Raw genomic sequence first — 19,741 nt, forward strand, 5'->3', positions numbered from 1 at the left:
GTGAAATGGGGGTTAAATCGTCGAAAAGTCAATGTATTTAGGGTATTTCTCGCGACGATTTGTTTTCTCATATATAAACATATTATGTCCAGGCCAACTTGTTCATTTATCTACGCTTATCTCGAAAGATACTTGAACGTATATCTTATCAAGTGTTATCGTACGGAATAAGTTGAAATGATGTAAAAATTGATAACCTAGGCGACGCGTGCGCAGATTACCCCGGGGGACGCGGTTAATTTGAATTTAAGAGTGTTTTGACGTCATGGAATATTCGTTGTTAAAGTAGAATGGAAATATTTTTAAACTTCATTTTAATATCATTGTAGTACTTAAATATGCTTGGCACTTGAACCAATCTCACGAGTATTTCTTAAAACGAATATCTCGATCGCGTTTTATCGTACGAAATAAGTGGAAATTATGTAAGTTGTATGATTAATAACCTAGGCAGGAAGATAGCGCGCGCGTGCGCGGATTACCTGGGAGGCGCGGATTGCCCGGGCGCGCGGTTAATTTGAATTTAAAACATGGATTCCCTCTCCGAAATAATTCATGTACCCAAAATTGGACCGCAAGTTTTTTTCTTTTAGGGGAATCTCTATGGGAGTTTAACATTACAATAAAGCTAATAGGTCCAGTTTGGGGTACTTTTGGTCCGAAATGGGGTACATAGGGCCGAAAATGGTGACTTTGGTCGTTTTAAGGGTACTTTTGGTATATTTTGGTCCATTTTTGGGTACATCAGAAAAGCAGTTGGAAAAACGAAGAGCCTTATTTTTTTTTCCACCCATCTCCAAACTCCAAAAATTTATTGCTTTAATTTATTTATCGCTTCCGTAGGTATAAAATAAGATAAAAACCACTTACCTATATTTTAATTACGGTAAATTAAAAATACTTAATTAGTGTACTAAGTTACGTTTAAAAGAACCTTTTGTAACAATTCCAATATGTAAATATAGGTATAAGGATTGAAAAAAGACTTAAAGTGGTTTTACTGATAAACTCTAAAGGAATTTAACTTTAAAGGGTATCTTAGATTATTGTTTTTAATTTTATTCAAGTTGAAAACGTATTAAGAGTCCTTCAAAGTACTATAGAAGGATTTTTACCTCTCCGAGGGGACAAAGTCCCCTAGGAGGGGTTATACAACGACCGTGTCTGTCTGTGGGTGGGTCTGTGGGTGGGTCTGTGGGTGGGTCTGTGGGTGGGTCTGTGGGTGGGTCTGTGGGTAGGTCTGTGGGTGTGTCTGTCTGTCAGGACTGCGAACGCGTTCGCATTTTCGGTGCAAAGTGTAATCACTGCGTACGCAGTTTCTCAAAGGGTTGGCAAAACCACCGTGTGACGGTGAGCGTTAACGGATGCATTTGCGGATTGGTTTGGATGGTGTTTTTTCGCTCACCGTCGTGACGGTTTGGTGTATTACGGTTTTTGTAATGTTTATGCGTAGGTTGTGAGTGTTGAATTTGTTGTGTTTGTGTTCTGATGGATGTGCATGTTGAGTCTGTTGTGTTTATATGGGCGTTTTCTCTCCAACTTCTTCTTAATGACTTTGGGACGGACCGAGTGCTGAGTGTAATGCTACCTCTCAACGTCCAATGGCAGGGTTTCCACCAGTTGTACACGGTATTCGTCTTAGTATCAATTTGCGATCGCATCGGGCGGGATTTGAACCCGAGACCTCCTGATTGACAGGCGGACGTTCTACCACAGAACCACCGACACTTGTTACGCCTTTTTGAAAATTAGACCTTCAGCTTTATCGGAAGCGTATTTAATAGAGTACGAAATTTTGGTTTAATTGAAATAGAATTGAAATTGAAATTATTGCATCGAAGAAATTCTACTTTAGCGTTTCTCTATTGATTAAAAATAAATGCGCCACCCAGGTTTCGAACCCAGACCATTCGGCTTGGCAGTCGAGCGCTCTACCACAGAACCACCGATAGCTCCTTAGATTCACTGAAATTAAGACAGGCATCGTAAGCATAATAGGTAATAAAGTCTTTTTTTATTAATGAATTTATGAAGGCCTAATCTGGTATTTTTTAAAGGTTAAATCTTGTTTTAGCGCAGTCAGCCGAGATTAGAGGGTTAAAGGGTAGACCCTGTGGGTGGTCCACTTTTTTAACGACCTATATATAGTTCTGTTAATTCAAAGGAGATAATTTAACGTTAATTGCTTTAAGAGCTGGCGGTTCGTCAAGTGGCTCTCTGTGCTTTGTTGATGGTAAGGTTTTTGCTTCTTGTAAATACATTTGGTGTGGATATTTGGATATCTACGATTTCTAACGCAGTCAATGATTTCTTGGGTGTGCGAGTCATTATATGATATTGGAAATTGTACGGCATTGGTCTTTTTCATGTGGTATGCGTCACAACGTCAACAGGAAGTGAACGAGTCGTCCACTACCAGATATCTACGGTATCTTCATCAAGGGCGAGTGTTGAAATAAAATGAGCGTTAAAGATGCGGCAAGTATTTCGTAAGCGAGTAATTCCAAAAAGCCTCTGTAGATATTTCTTTCATTAAAATTTGCTTCGTATTATATTTAACTGATAAACTTGTTCTGTAAAAGGGTTTAATTCAATTGTGCATTGTTATAGTACGTCTAACTTACTGTTGTAACTACTTAACTTATGATATTCTGAATAAATTAAAATTGGTCGTTTCGTCTCAATTATTTTAATTATAATTAAAATTTTATACCGGGCGGGATAGAAATGGGTTAATATTTTTAACAAATAACTCTAAATTGCGGAGATATATCTTTAAGGGTTATCTCGATAAATTAATACCACTAGGGACAATTCTTCCGAGGAGAGGTATATTTTGGCTTGCCAACTTGTATTTACGAACTTAATTCATATTTTCTTCAAACTTTCAATTCGCTTTTATTACTATTTAAATACGGTAAAATATAATTCTTATACACAAATATAGTCAGAAAGATACTATAAAACACTAAAATTAAAATTAAATTAAATTTGTGTGGATAAGATTTGTAAATATCATTTTGAAACTAATAACTTTCACGCTTTATTTAAGTCAAGCCAATAAAAACAATTACCTATATTTTAAATACGGTAAAATATAAATACATTTCCGATATGTAAATAGGTAGAATAACACTATGAAAAGTTCCTTTTTCTTCTTTTAATACGACAACACACAACTCTGCTACGCAAATATATAAAGAAAATATAAAAAAAAATTACTCTACGTTCGATACGTTAAAATACATTTCCGATACACACAAATATAGATAAAGAAATACTATAAAATGTAAAAAGGTAGAAAAATACTACACATTAACCATTATGAATTTAAGCTTACAACATCCTTCACGTATAGAGCATAACAGAGTTAACTTGTTTCCTCGTTATCTTTATCGCATGTGTTTTAAATAGCGTATGGAATAAGTTAAGAATGTACTGAAATGGTGTATGTTTAAACCTTGTAGAATAAAGAGTAAAACATATCTTCAGAGTCGGCTTGATTACTAAAGCGAATAACACAGAGACGTTTCAGGTGTAGTCACGTAGGAAGAAAAATACTACAACACTCTCTATACTCTACATTCAACACGTTAAAATATACTTCCGAAATGCCAATATAGGTAGTAAAATACTACAAAATCTCTATACTTTACCTTCAATACGTTAAATTACATTCCAATATGTAAATATAGGAGGAAAAATACTACAAAAGCCTCTTTTCTTGGCGTTCAATATGTTAAAATAGATTTCTGAAATGCAAATGTAGGTAGTAAATACTACAAAATCTCTATACTCTACCTTCAATACGTTAAATTACATTCCAATATGTAAATATAGGAGGAAAAATACTACAAAAGCCTCTTTTCTTGGCGTTCAATATGTTAAAATAGATTTCTGAAATGCAAATATAGGTAGTAAATACAACAAAAGCCTCTTTTCTTGGCGTTCAATATGTTAAAATAGATTTCTGAAATGCAATTATAGGTAGTAATTACTACAAAAGCCTCTTACTCTACGTTCAATACGTTAAATTAATGATATGCCTCCGATCGAATCGTTCATTTTTTCCTATTTAAATATACGCATTTAAATTAGAATTGCTTCTAGTGTTCGGCAGTCGATTAATTATTATCCACAAATTTTCCGATTTATTTAAAAAACGTTGGTAAAAAGAATATCATTTTAACTTATTTAATTGTGTTTTTTACCCAACCAAGCATTTATTTGAATAAAAGTGGTATTTATTTAAATAACCAATAGTTAAATAAAAAAATTTAAATGTTTAAATAATCGAAAGTGAACAAGCCTATTATTTAAATAGAGTTGATAAGATTTGTAAATATCATTTGAAACTAATAATTTTCACGCTTTATTTAAGTCAAGCAATTACATTTTTAAAAATGAAAGAAGTTAAACAATATAAAAATTTGTAAATATTGTAAATATTTTTAGGTAATAAAGAAATTAAGAAATGTTTTAATTAAAATATCTTTCATTTTCTACTACATTTTTAAAAATGAAAGAAGTTTAACAATATAATTATTCTAATATAATTTCAAAATCAGGTATTATTTAAAGTACAAATGCATAATTTAGTGAAGCAATTCTTATTTAAATACTTTTATTTAATTAATTTGTGTATCTGAAATGTATTTATTGAAAAATAAGTGGGTTTTACTATTTATCACGGTTTTTTATATATATATATATTGGAATTGTTACAAAAGGTTCTTTTAAACGTAACTTAGTAAATTAATTTATTTTGGAAGTTCAAAACGTATTAAGAGCCCTTCAGAGTACTATAAAAGGATTTCATTTACAAACTAAATTAATATTTTCTTCAAACTTTCAATTCGTTATAATTTGAATTTAAATGAAAACATCATGGATTATAGGTGCGTAATCTACTATTAGACCGAACTAATTAAAAAAAATACTTAAAGTAAGTGGTTTTACTGATAAACTCTAAAGGAATTTTGGAATTTTCTAGAATAGCAAAGTAAAACTAAAACGTAAACCAAGTTTAAAAAGAAACTAATAACTGGGAGAAAGGTTGAAATAAGTAATTTTTTTTGATTTTTCGTTTTTTAATTTTTGAGTTCCCTATATTATTATAAACTAAATTAAATATAATTTTTGAAAATTTGTGATAAAAGATCTGCTCCTTCGTGTTTTACATATATTTAAAAACTCGAGATTTTAATGAATTGTTTTCAAAGCATGAAAAATATAGCAGATCCTTTGATTTTAATTGTAGTTAGTAGTTACTTAAAAAAAGTCGCTAACTGACTTGGAGCTGGTGTAGTAAAATTTTAAAAATGTGTATTTTAAACTTTGTTTGTAAAAGTTTTTTTTGAAAAAGTTTAGTATTATAGTTTAAATTTATTAAATAAAATAAAATAAAATATAAATTATACATTTGGTTTAGTATTTTACTATTGCAAGTAAAATTAATAGTAATTTCAATTACTTTTTTAGTTTTTTTTGACAAATATGCAAACTATTTAGTTATTTCAAAAACAAATACGTCGAATTATTTGGTATTCGAAATACTATTGGTTAGTTTTTATATATTTAATTTTATTTTTCAGAACAATTTCTCTTTGTCTAGCTTCTTCTAACTTTAATTTAGATGGCCTTAAAGCCAAGTATTTAACAAATTTTGTAATCAAGTAGATGGAGCTTTAAACAATTTTTCAGTCATGTAGTCAAGGAAATGTTCAAATATACGTGTATTTGGTCATTTTGATGGTCAAATAGCCCAGTATGAAACTGCGAGATGATAGTCAGACATTGAGACGCGGGTGGCGCCCGTGCCCCAGCGTCCGCGCCCTCGCCCTGATGGTGCCCCGAGCCTCCGTCGACGTCTGAAATGTCAACCGGTGTGCTGACGGAACATTTGACGGGGAAAATCCTCTATTGGAACTTTCGTTTCTAGGCTTGTTAGACTCTGGTTCCTCCTTCTCTCTCTTGGGTGACAATATTATCCCCATTTTTGAGGAAAAGGGAGGAATATGAGCGAAAATAGCACAACAGTTAGATTTGGCCGTGGCACGTGTCGTGTCGCGGGCAGTATCAGGCTTTCCATTTAATTAGGGCGGAAAGGATAGAACTAAGATTGAGTGAGGGAGGATGGTCAATTAGCCACCTACCCCAGAGCGTCGACCCCTTCTATTCCGAAGTGGAAGGTGAAAGTTTATATTATGGTCGGGTAGACATTGAGAGTACCGGCGCCGGGGGAACCCCCTCAGCGTTGGAGATGTTGGTTTCAAAGTCTAAATGCACGGATGGGGAGAGGGAGCTTTGGTTTAAAATCATCTCGGATTTTCGAGAAGTGTTTACGAAATGAACGGGCGAAACTTTTATTACTGAACACGCGATAGAAACTGGCGATGCCAAGTCATTTTTTTGTCACCCCCATCCAGCTAGTAAAAGAAAGCGAGATGAGATTGACAAGGCGTTTTATGAATTGTTGGGTCTAGATTTGATAGAACCCAGTGTCTCGCCTTGGGCTGCGCCTATTGTACCAGCTAGCAAGTCGGATGGTCCCAAACGGTTTTGCATTAACTTCGAGGGTATAAAGGGGGTAACAGAGTCTGACTGTTACCCCATGGCGTCGATCCCAAATATGTTCGCGTATCACCATGTTTGACCTTTCGAAAGGCTTCTATCAAGTCAACGTAAAGGAGTGTGACAGATCGAAGACCACCGAGCACGTTCATGCGTCTGGTGGTTACCGTTTAGCTCCTTAGAAGTGTAAATTTGTTTGGGGATTTTACGACGATTTCTGCGTATATTTCGAATCGTTTGAGGATCATTTGATTCACATTCGAAAGGTTATAGAGCGTATAGACGATGTGGGAATAACAGTTAACCCGGACAAGGTTCCACTCTGTGCTGACGCGGTGTCGCTTCTGGGCTATAAGGTCGGACTAGTGTACTGCATGCCTAATCCAGATAAATTTAGGGCTATAGAGAAATTCCCTCAGCCTAAGACTGTAACGATGCAAAATGGCATTGGGAGGATATCCATACTAATACTATGCGGGAACTAAGTAGGCAGGTTAAAAACACAGTGGAGTTGGCGCTCCTGGAATTAAATTTGAATTTCCTCATTAAATGAGATTCAGCTAGGCTAATACCCAATGCACCACCTTGGGCCTAAGTCATCAAGCGACTTTTGAAGCCCTTAATTCAGGTGGCCGGGTTAAAGGGCGTAGGCGCTGTGTTAGAGCAGAAAGGTGGGAAGCAGATGACCCCTATAGACTTTGTAAGCCGGGGACTAGCATCTTCGGAGCGCAACTACTTGACCATGGATTTATAGTGTCTTGCTGTGGTATACGCCCTCAAGAATTTCGGAATGTATGTCGATGGTACTGACTTTGTGATTGGCCCACAAGGGGTCGGAGTGTGCAATAACTGGTGGCTTTACCGGGGAGTCGGGGTCCGGCTCTTGTAACCCATACGGGCGGTGGCGCGCTGGGAGATGTTAGCTCCGTCCAAATGGTCCTATCTCCACCTCCGACTTCGGTCCGGTGTGGGCTCGTAGCTGGGCTTCGGCCCGGGCTAACGGAGAGGGTCCGGGCAACCTGGCCGCCTCGGCGGATTGGGTAGCCTGCTACGGGGCTGCGGGCCTCCGTATGAGGGCATGGCGGTCCTGTTTCCCGACCTTTTGGACTCCCACCGGGATATCCGGTGCCAGCTGTGCCGGTTTACTTGGACTGCTGTGTGCTCGTCGTTCCCCTTTAGGAGCTCTTTCCAATGGGTTTGGCTCTCTACCTTCCTACGTAGGGTGTCGGCCGGGGTTGCCAGAGCATCCGCTCTTTTTCCCACTGCTGTGTGCGAAGTGGCGTGCTGGTCGGCCCATTGCTGCACCTTCTGCTGGGTTGAGTGGCTTGCGTCAAGGGTGCGGCCATCAGTAGTGGGGCTCTGCTACCCATGCTGGTTTTGTCACCTGTCCGGGCTTGTGGACGCTGGCGTAGGGCATTATGATGATAGACCTACGGTGGTGTGATATGAATCTTACCGGTACACCGGGCTATAAATCTGACGCATGACTTTGTGATCGAAACCGTTTCGATTACCAAGCGTTGAAGTGGTTAAGACACCTTAAGGAGCCAATGGGAAGATTTTCCCGCTGGGCCTTGGAGCTATAGCCATAGCTGCACGCTCCGTGTTGGACTCGGGCTCGTCTCAAAGTTTTTACAGAAATGTTTAAGTGCTCGTCTCGGGCTCAATTTAAGGGAAAATATTGTACAGGCTCAGCTCAGACTCAGTTAAAATGACAATATTTGAAACGGCTCGTCTCGGACTCTTGTTAAGCTTTATTTTTTCTGTGGACTCACCTCAGTCTCATTTGTTTTACATTTTTTCGCTCGTCTCGTCTCGAGCTCAATTTTCTTAAGTTAACGAATTTGGACTCGTCTCGGTCTCTTCTTACCTAAACAATTCGTTTTTGACTCGTCTCGTACTAGGTCTCTGAATAAATATTAGAGGGCTCACTCGTTTTGAGTCCGCGGCTCAACACAAATTTAGCTATACTTTACTTATAGAAAACCATACTTTTTTATCTAGTGATAAAAATAATATTTTTTATCAATAAAGAAAACGGTTGAAAGCAGAGGTAATCTGAGGCCCGTGCCGAAAGTTACTCGCGAGCCTTTTAGTTAGTGCCCAACTTCCAGCTTCCAAGTTAACATGATTTGGCACCCCCACGCCTTGTAAATATTGTCCAAGTTATCCCCCTCAAGCCCTTAGAGGTTTTCAATCCTTCTAATTTGAACCCCTCTGTTGTCTCTTTGATGGGCCTCTATCAGTCCTTCATGGGTGATTTACAGCACTGCCCCGGGGATTTTGCACCCCCCGGACCCTCCTGCACGGCCCTGAGGAGTTCACAAGATTTTTAGATATAGCAGGATACGTGACAAATAAATTTTAAGCTTTAAGCCATTATCTTGGCCCTACGGAATTTAAACCATTGCTACTGTATAGCCAGTGTCCTCAAAGAGAAAAAAGTAGGCGCAGAGCCCCCACCGAAAAATATTTTTGCGGAAAGCCCCAAGACCAATTTTAAATTATTGTTTTTAATTTATTTAAATGTATTAATTTGTTATTACTAAAGAAAGGTACATAAAAAGAAATAAGCATAAGTTTTACTCCTATAAAATGTTTAACCCAAAATTTATCCGTCGCGTACACAGCTTTATCAAAATATTTTAATTATCCGAAGACAACGACTTTGAATTAACTATAAATGAATTCATTGACGTTTCAGATATCAGAAAAACACTTTTTTAGAAATTAAACATTAATATTATTTTAGTTTGATGTAAATAAATTTTATATGAAAAAATCCGCCGAGCCCCCACCTTAATTTTTGCGATCGCCACCGCTGCTCCAATCGCTTTTTGTTCCCCTTTGTGTACCCTGGTTTATGTATACCCACACTTAATCCGATCATATGAAAACTGCCATGTCTACCATTTTTCCTCCAAATTAAGAGGCGAACTAAATCTACTTTATGTGTTATAACATAAAATAACATCTGCTACTACCATTATAATTTTAAAATATAGAAAGTACCTTTGTCGAGTTTGTTTAGAAAAATAAATGTACCTCCAAAAAACACAGGCCTCTGCTCAGTGGCGGCGGAATAGGGGGGTACAGGGGTACATTGTACCCCCCCCCCCCAGATTTCACTAGGGGGGTACAATGTATGTTTTTGTACCCCCCCAAATTGCACTCTGAAAAATATCATTTTCTAAATGCATAATGATTATATAAAACTTTGGTTATGGAGAAACCAAATAAGCGAAACTTTTGGAGTTTAGGCAGATCGATGTACTATTACTTCTTGGCGTAAATGAAATCATTGAACGAGCTTAATACGAACTTCGTATTTAGATGATACAAACGTCTATTTGAAATTGGCAATATTAACAAATTGATTTTTTGTTTAACACTGAACACACGAAGAAAGAAAAAAAAGCGTAGCAAAGCTATTAATTGTAGTCTAATGTTCTATACGTGTGTGTTTTTGTTATCGATTTTTCACGTTCATTCAGCATATTGGACTAGCAAGCTAGCTAGCTTAAAATATTACCGGTCCATTGGACTAGCAAACTAGCTAGCTTAAAATATTACCGGTACATTGGACTAGCAAACTAGCTAGCTTAAAATATTACCAGTACATTGGACTAGCAAACTAGCTAGCTTAAAATATTACCGGTACATTGGACTAGCAAACTAGCTAGCTTAAAATATTACCGGTACATTGAACTAGCAAACTAGCAACAGTTCGTTGGAAATTAGGAAACCGAGACCTTTTTAGAAGTGAAGAGAAGCACATTTACCTTTTTACACTAAATCGTTCCTGTCATTTCAAACATTCAATCTTCGTTTAATTTAAATTTAGAAAATCATAAATTAAAAGAAACCAAAAAGTTAATTTGTTTACCAAAAGCCTCTTCGTTGCTCGGAGAAACCACGTTTGGGGAAAGACAACGAGCGGGAAGCCGTGCCAGCCAGAGTAAAAATTGTGAAAGTTGTGCCTAAATCTCGAGGGAGTACAAATCTTACACGCAACTCAACTCTGCGAATTTCTACTTTGACACTTACAAAGGTTTTAACGTGAGTGAAGAAAAATGCTTTACTACGCGCGCTAGTGGAATTTAAGCTCAAGCTGGAACCATCACAATACTGGCCATTTAACTTCATTGTCGATCTTGTTGAGATATTGATGCTACCGGTCTCCAACCTAATTGACTAAAGAATAAGGCCCACTAAGAAATCTTTGCGGGCTCACTGTGGTGCAATAGCAAGCGTCACTGGTGATTTTATTCCGCTCTTAACCCTTCGGGTCAGAGGTCGCCACTTTCGGAGAATTCTGAAGGTGGACAACGCGAGCGAGGATGAGTCATCTGTGCAGCGACGGCCCCAAAACTCTTAGAAGTAAAGGGAAAGGTTTGTTACTGACAAACCCTACATTTACGAATGCAAATGTAGGTTTTACACACTCCCACCCAAAAATTAGTCGTTAAGGTGGTTCATAGCGTCGGGAAAGTGCTCGTCACCGCTATCGAGGGGAGAGACGTCGTTATAACTCCCTGCACCATAGGGACAGCCACCGAAGCAGACACCCTCGGAGCTACCGTTCCCACGGTACACCCCTGGAAGACATCGCTTTACCCCAAGTATCTGCTGCTGGGGCCACCGGGTGGCAATGAAATAGGTCAGCAGGCCACCGTCCATCTTAGTAGCTACGGTCCTCGACATCCTTTGAAGGGGTGTATGCTTTGCCTCAATGGATCCCAGTGAAGCTGCTGCGAAGTGGGTGGCCTGCCCCCTTGATCCTCACATCTAACAACGGAATAAAGCACATCAAGATTGCGCCATACTATCCACAATCCAACGGCCAAGCCGCAAGAACGGTGCGTACCGTCAAGGAAGAAACAACGTCGCGATCCCATGGAACGCAGAAACAAAGACTATCTTCTATTATAATGCGCTATAGACGTACGCCCTTTACATGTGGAAAATCCCCTGCTGAGCTCATGCTCGGGAGAAACATTATCACTCGCATCGATCTCAGCCATCCTCGAAATCAACTTGATCATGCCGAAACCACAACAAGTGAAACCAAATTCCAAGTAGCAGATCAAGTATTCATTAGAAAAAATATTCTTGAGGCCCGAAATGGATCCCTGGAATTGTCAACAAGAGAATCGGCAAGGCGATGTATGAAGTAACCGGTGAGAACAAGACTATGCGCAAGCATCAGAATCAACTAAAGCAGCAACACAAAGAGTCGGATGACCTTACGAATACAGGGGCAACGTCAGACCTGCAAGCCTCATCACATTGTGACAATGAAAAGTTTCCTACTCCACCGATCCTGGTTACAATTGCTAAAAGATGGCGTGAATGCGCAATAATCTTCAGCCAAAATTACGCAATAAGTTAGACCCCCATTAAACAGTGTTACAAGCTTTTGAATGCAGATTGTAGTGATGCTTAGGGGGGTCTACAGTGCTCTCACCCCTTCTACACCGTCTCTTCCTCTTGGGACGAGAGAGGGTTTCCTACCGGTTTTGTCACACGGAGGGCCATCTCCTTGCCATGGCGGGGTGAAAGTCTTTAGCTGGGACACGTGCGTTACTCCTATGAAATCACCGGAGTTTGGGAACCCCAGCCAATATGTCAAAGGAGTGGTCCTTTCCTGCACTACAAACGGCCACTCAAACTTATCTTCCAACGAAGCTGTGATACCACGGCTCGCCTCAGAAAGTTTTGCACTATTCGAGGTCTCCGCATTTGTAGAAACAGCTCGATGACGCAGTTTTTGCGTGAGCTTCGAATCCTGTAAATTCAAGCGTGCATGATCGATTGCAGCCTAATTGTTAGTTTCTCGGCGTACGTACCTCCGCTTCGATTGCCAGAAGTATTTTCTGTTATCGACTCCCAATCCAGGGGTGCGCGAAGCTCTCGGCCTAAGTTCAAAGCGGCGGGAGAATACCCTATGGCCTTGCTCTCGCCTGAACGCAAAGCAAACCCTAAATCATTGGCTTAATAGTTCGATTCATCCGCTCAGTCAGATTTCACTTCTCCCTGGATAAAGCATCCATTACAACGGTTAATTTCATTGGGTGGTATTGCACCTCAAAATTATACGGCTATAGCCATAGCTGCACGGGCTCGTCTCAATTTTGAGCCAATTTGTGAGTTTGAGACGGAGTCCTTAAATATTCAAAATAATTTTTGAGCCCGAGACGAGTCCCTTCTAAATTTCAATAAATCTCGAGCCTCTGGTGAGCCCATTCGAAGAAACGTAAAGTGTGGCGAGAACCAGCTGGCGAAGCAAGGGATCGATGGGGAAACGTCCTTAAATAAAACCAAAGGCAGAATCGACGCTGCCGAGAAAATTGAAACAAGGCAAGAGCAGCTAAAGGCGAAACAGGACCTTAGACCAGCAACACACTGATAAGTGATCGTTTCTTGGTTTGGGGCCCGGAGAAAAGGTGCGGCTAGTAGTCGAAAATGTGTTAATTTGAAATAAATTATTTAAGAAAGACAACATATTAATTTACACGTCGAGGATGAAAGTAAAATATTTAAATATTATTGATTAGGGGTTAAAAGCTCGGCTATTGAGCGTTGACCAAAAATATATATATATATTAATTTAGCCATGAATTTCGAACCAATCATTAGCATTTTTACCATCTGGAGATAGGATGGGAGGTGTCTTTCTGCGTTTTACGTAAACACTTAATCAAGAGACAAAAGTTTCCGGGATCGGGCATATTAAGCGATGAAGAAACTTACATGAAATTCTTAAAAATCAGTTGATAATTATAGATGACGGAATCGGCTGTTATATTTTTACCTATTTCCGTTCGATCAAAAAGATGTATATTGAAATTTTACAAAATAAATTTCGCGCTAAGCTTTGGGAATCGAAAATGTTTTTTAGCTGTGGCGCGTGACCAACGCCTAAGTAACGTTTTTGCGTCTACATACCCGGCCTTAAGCAAGGGAAGGATTCGAAAGGACCCACCCTTAAGCAAGGGGGACTTTCCCCAAACAGAGCCCGGCCTAGCCTTCAAGGGTCTGCCTCTGGCGAGAACCAGCTGGCGAAGCAAGGGATCGATGGGGAAACGTCCTTAAATAAAACCAAAGGCAGAATCGACGCTTCCGAGAAAAGCAAAGGTTAGAGGAGGTGTTGAAGTTTTATAGCAGCAGCGCTTCGCAGTGATGAACAAGAACTCAAGTAAACGATAAACTGGTTTAATTATTTAAATAATAAGAGCAAGTTTCATGGTTGTAAGCTGGTATATTAGTGACACACTGATACGCAGTGTAAAGGGTTTTTATATTAAAACCCGTGCGGAATAAATTTAAAAAACAAATATAAAAATAAAGCGGAGATGAGATAAAGTAAAAAAAAACCTATCCGTGGTTTGGTTTTCATTCACGCTGTGTTGTTGAACAATCTTCGTCGGTTATCGCCAACAGGAGGTCTCCAATAAGGAAGACCCCCCTCCTCTGCAAGGTAAGAGACCAAGGGGGAACGAAACTCCGGACTCCCAGTCTCAGGTCTCCAAAAGGTCTAAGACCAGACCTATAGTGAGACCTTAAGTTCCACAAAGATGGCCATCACTATTGATGGCTATCCCATGAAGACCATCTCTGAAGAAGAGAAAGGCACCATCCAGCGAGGGATTCTGGAGAGGAAAGATGGGATACCCTCGGGTGACCCTCTACCTCGATTCTGGAATTTCATGCAAGAAGGAGGCGCAGTCCACTACCTGTGTAAGGATGTGTATACTGCAGAATGGTTGGGGAAGGAGTTCGACCAGAAGGAGTTGGTTCCAGGAGGGTCATTACTTTCAGTAATGAAGGTAACAGACCTGCCGAAACCATTCAAGGTTGCCTTCCGCACCAAAGATGTGTACACGAGGGACGCTAACGTCTTTCTACGCAGACTTAAGACTTTCAACATCGCGCTTAATACGCAATGCTGGAAGATCGTCAACAAGTCTAAGATTCCGACTGCCATCCGCTGGGTTTTTCAGATGGATGGTGAGTCGGTCAAGGCCATCAGGGAGGTGGGTCTTAGAGCTGAAACCGGCTGGGACAGGGGTTTCTTTAAGATACTCTTTGATCCTAGCATGGCCAACTCGAAGGACCCGACCAACCTGGATGGTCCATCGACATCCGGCAATATGCCGGATCTTGAACAATCTGAGATCTCGGGGATGGAAGACGAGATTCTAGCCTCTGGGGACTCTGGGGACGAGATCAAGGAGGCTGCTCATAAGGAGGGAGCAACAGGGGGGAAGGCTGGGGACGCTAGTCGGGCCGGTGGGAGTGATGTGACCTCCACATCCACCACTGGGTACGGTTTGGCAGAACTGGCCAGCAACCAAGTTAACCCTACCTAATATGAGTTTGAAGGTGCTGGAGATTAACCTGCATCACTGCAAGGCAGCCTCTGCTGTACTCTGCAGAAAGTTTGCCAAAGAGGGCTTTGATGTCGCTCTCATACAGGAGCCATGGACTACCAATGGCAAGATACTTGGCCTCCAAAATGCAGGTAATATATTCTTTGATTATAACTCTGCTACACCCAGGGCTTGTGCACTGATACGCAAGGGTATTCATGCCCTTCCGCTCTCGATGTACACTTCTAGGGATATTGCTACGGTAAAACTCATTATTTCGTCCACCGACGGTGGTAGGCAGGTTACTATAGCATCGGTTGTGACTCTAATGCTCACCACAATATCTGGGGCAGCACAGACTGCAACCAGCGTGGTAATGACCTAATGGAGTATCTGGTTAGTACCAGACTTCACATTCTGAATAGGAACAATGTACCAACTTTTGTTACTTCTAACAGAAGTGAGGTCATTGATCCTACACTGTGTACAGCGAATGTCGCAGAAAAAATTAAGAACTGGCATGTGTCCAACGAACCGTCTTTGTTGGATCACAGACACATTTGCTTTAATATTCTGGTCAAATCTGTATGGGCTTGTACCGCTATTTGTAACCCTAACCGTAATTGGTCCGGTTACAGGAAAGACTTGAGTTTCTTCCTTAAGGGTGATAAGCCACGGCTTTCATCGGTGCTGGATTTAGATTTGGCTGTTGATCGTGTGCAACAGTCCATTATCGACTCCTATCACCGCAATTATCCGGCAAAGCATGCCCTTATACATGGCAGGCGAATGTTCTACCACAGAACCACCGATACACGTTATATTTCTTTGAAAATTGTAAACTCAGCTTAGCGGAAGAGTATATTAATGGTTTTTATCAGGCGACAGGACAAAGCCTAGGGAATGTAAATACGAAACTGCACAATTCAGAGCTTCCTGCATGTGTCGACGCAACAGAGACAGAGAGAATCCAGTCAGGAACAGGACAATATCATCAGCATATATTGCAATCAGAGTACCATCAGGGAGGGCCTCAGGAAGGTCATCGACGAGAGAAGAGCCGCCCCCTCATCAATACACGTTAAATAAACGCCTTTGCATTATTACAACTTTTTTTTAAGACGATAAGAAAACCCGTAAATAAACAACAATAAACCCACAGGTTCTACCCTTTAACCCTCTTATCTCTGCTGACTGCGCTAAAACAAGATTTGACCTTTAAAATTTCATACGAATAAAATGTAGACTTTAAAAACCATTAATATACTCTTCCGCTAAGCTGAGTTTACAATTTTCAAAGAAATATAACGTGTATCGGTGGTTCTGTGGTAGAACATTCGCCTGCCATGTATAAGGGCTCGGGTTCAAAACCTGGGCTGCGCATTCTTTTTAATCAACAGAGAACGCGTTTGCAGCTTCGGGGCACAGTGCAATCACCGCGTTCGCAGTTTTTGGGATTTGGAAAAACGTTTTCTAAAACCCTTTTATTTCTAAAACCAAGTATCTCTTTTTTGCGTACGATATTGTGTTGTGTAGTTTCTAGTATCATGTCGCGTTGTGTCGTGTGTTTGTTCGTATCGTGTTCTTAAATGATATGTATGTTTTGCATGTTATTGTTATTGTTGAGTGGGGTGGCAAGCCAAGCACTTCGACCTGAGGTCCATTGTGAATCCCCAATCCAGATGACTTAAATAAGTCCTATTTCTGACACAAAGCTTAATATATGCCTGGCCGTGATGCTAAAGACGTCGTGCGTCTCCAACCGGTGCATACCCAAATGCTCAAACCTCTGGGCCACATAGTAATCGCAGCTACAGAGTACATGTGAGGCAGTTTCCTCCTCAGCTAAACAAGCTCTGAAAATTGGGTCGTAGCTGACCCCAATAAGAGTTAAATGTCTGTTTAGATGGCAATGGCCTGTAAGTAGACCAATAACCACCCTAATACAAGCTCTAGAGAGCGAGAGTAGTTCTCTGGCTCTTTCCCTAGAAGGGACAAGAGTGAACTCTTTGGCCTGCCTTTGACCCTCCATCTCAAACCATTGTCTAAGTTGACGATCTGACATAAACTTGGAGATCAGGCCACGTACAAGTCCCCGGGGGATGGGGAGAGCAGGTTCCGGCCCAATGAACCCAGCCCTCGCACCTTCCTTGGCCAAGGCGTCGGCCCTTTCGTTCCCAAGATGCCCCTTATGCCCAGGCACCCAATAAAGTTGAACTTTATTGTGCAACCCAAGAGCACAGAGGAGATCTAAGCAGCTAGAAACCAGTTTAGAAAAGATACTATACTGGCTTAGAGCTCTAAGTGCGCCCTGGCTATCCGAATAAATCTGTATAACCTTCCCATGATACCCCTGATGTAAACAATAAGCAATACAGGAGCAGATAGCAAAGATTTCTGCTTGGAATACACTAGTGTGTATCCCTAGGCTTTCATAAAAGCCAAAATTATTAGTGAGGCCATACATCTCCACACCAGTGCCATAGTGGGCCTTAGACCCATCGGTAAACCAGAAGATCTCTCCTCTGGTACCGAGGGTCAAGTTACTCCACTCCACACGGCTAGGGAAGTTAACCTCGAAAGGCTTACTGAAGTGTTGTTTAGTAACCATCATATCAGAATCCATTGTCAGAATCGGCTATCTGATTGGAAATATCCCGATAGAGCTTAGTGTGGCTGTGCTCCGAATTATTAGCCTTCCACCAGCCATTTTGGTTAAGCCTATAGGCACCTAGAAAAGCAGCTTCCTCAATAAAAAGATGGAGAGGAAGCATATTCAGGAGAATTTCATGGCTCCTGTAATGCCGACACAAGCCAGCCTTTGTAGTGTGCGCAGATCACACTGCGCAGTCCTTAAAGTAAAACTGGGCCACCAGATCATAGTGTACAGCCAGTACACAGCTCTGGGGCTTAGGCCCCAGGTCTTGCTAACTGTACTTCTAGTTCTCCAAAATAACATTTTACCCTTCTTGACTATGTAGTCAAGATGTGGCTTCCATGCTAATTTGCTATCTAGGATGACCCCGAGGTACTTCACCTCGGTACTCTCCACCAGGTCCGTTTCAAATAAGGAAATACCCTCGAACATGCCCTTTATCCTTTGACGAGTTAAAGGAACCAAGACAGTCTTATTAGGATTAACCATGAGGTTGACCTCCCTGCACCAGCTCTCAACTGATGCTAGAGCTCTCCTCATTACATCCATTACCGTTACCGGGAATTTCCCAGTACTGATGATAGCAATATCATCAGCGTAACCAAAACAGCGGCATCCTCCCCTGTTCAACCTCTGAACGAGTTCATCCACCACCAGGCACCAAAGAAGGGGAGAGATAACCCTCCCCGGTGGGCATCCACAACTGGTGGAGACCATTAGCGAGTCACCGCGCAAGGAGGATGTCACTTTCCGGTCCGTCAAAATAGATTTGATCCAAAGGCACAATTTGTCATTGATACCAAAAGTTACATAATTACGAAAAGTGTGTCAATCGGACCTATTTCTTAATGAATGTTACGAGCGAAATACAAGTTGGGAGGGGAGAAGGAAAAGTATGCCTTTTGCAGGGAAGGAAGTTCATACCAACAAATAACGCCTCGTAGTGAGGAACGGAGGAACTAAGTAGTGCTGGTCAAAGTTAGTGTATTTTTTGATTTTTCGTCGTTCTGTGGAGATGCTATCGCCATCTACCTACGATATAATACCATAGACTAAAAAAGATCCAGAAAGGCAACAATAAATAGTCTTTTATGTGGTCGATCTCGAGTCGAGCATTCATTAAACCTTTAGCATACGAAAGTACAGGGATTGTCACACTTTTGGTAATTATGTCACTTTTGTTGATACCAAATCTTTTTGCAGCCTTCAGTATAACCGCACTGGAGACCTTATCAAAGGCTCCCTCTATATCAAGAAAAACCGCTAGCTCAATTTCTTTGAACTCAATTGCCTTTTCCAGGCAGCTGCTGATACCATTCTGGGCGATCTCAGTAGACCTGCCTTTCTGACAGGCATGCTGAGCAGCCGACAGAATATAGTTACGAATAACCTCCTCTCTAATATAATTGTCCACCATTTTATCTAGAATTTTTAGGAGAAAAGAAGTAAGACTAATTGGCCTAAATGCCATGGCTTCCAGGTAATCAGACTTACCCGGCTTAGGTATAAAGATTGCCTGAGAAAGCTTCCAGGTGCTAGGTATATGCCCGAGAGCAATACAAGCCCTCCTGTAAAAGGATAGGAAAAATCCCGTCCCTTCCCGGAGACTTATAGGGTTTAAATAACTTTATAGCCCATATAAGCCTAGAATGAATGACGACCTTATTCGCCACGGCCCAATTTTCCCTTTTGGTTCGATTGATCCTCAAAGGGAGAGTGTCAGTGCCCCCATTGCTGGTGACCTTAGAGTCTGGAAAGTGTACATCTAACATATGTGTCAGAGTGTCGCTACCATACGAGGAAAAACTACCATCTTTCAACCTAATGGTGTCAAGATGCTTAGTATTATCGTGTGCCAAAATTTTCATTAATTTGGCCGTACTGGGAACATCTGCTATGTTCTCACAGAAGTTCCTCCACGAAGCCTTCTTAGCATCGCGGATAGCCTGGTGATAAGTGGTGAGGGTGCGTTTATAGGCATCCCAATCACCCCCCTTTTTTGCACTATTAAACAGCGTACGAATTTCTTTTCGTAGCCTGCCAATCTCGTTGCCCCACCAAGGAACTAACCTTGACCGGTTGGCATGCTTTGCCGGATAATTGCGGTGATAGGAGTCGATAATGGACTGTTGCACACGAT

Source organism: Leiobunum rupestre, chromosome 11 (genome assembly GCF_980474605.1).
Source record: "Leiobunum rupestre chromosome 11, qqLeiRupe1.1.hap1, whole genome shotgun sequence".
NCBI lineage: Eukaryota > Metazoa > Arthropoda > Arachnida > Opiliones > Sclerosomatidae > Leiobunum > Leiobunum rupestre.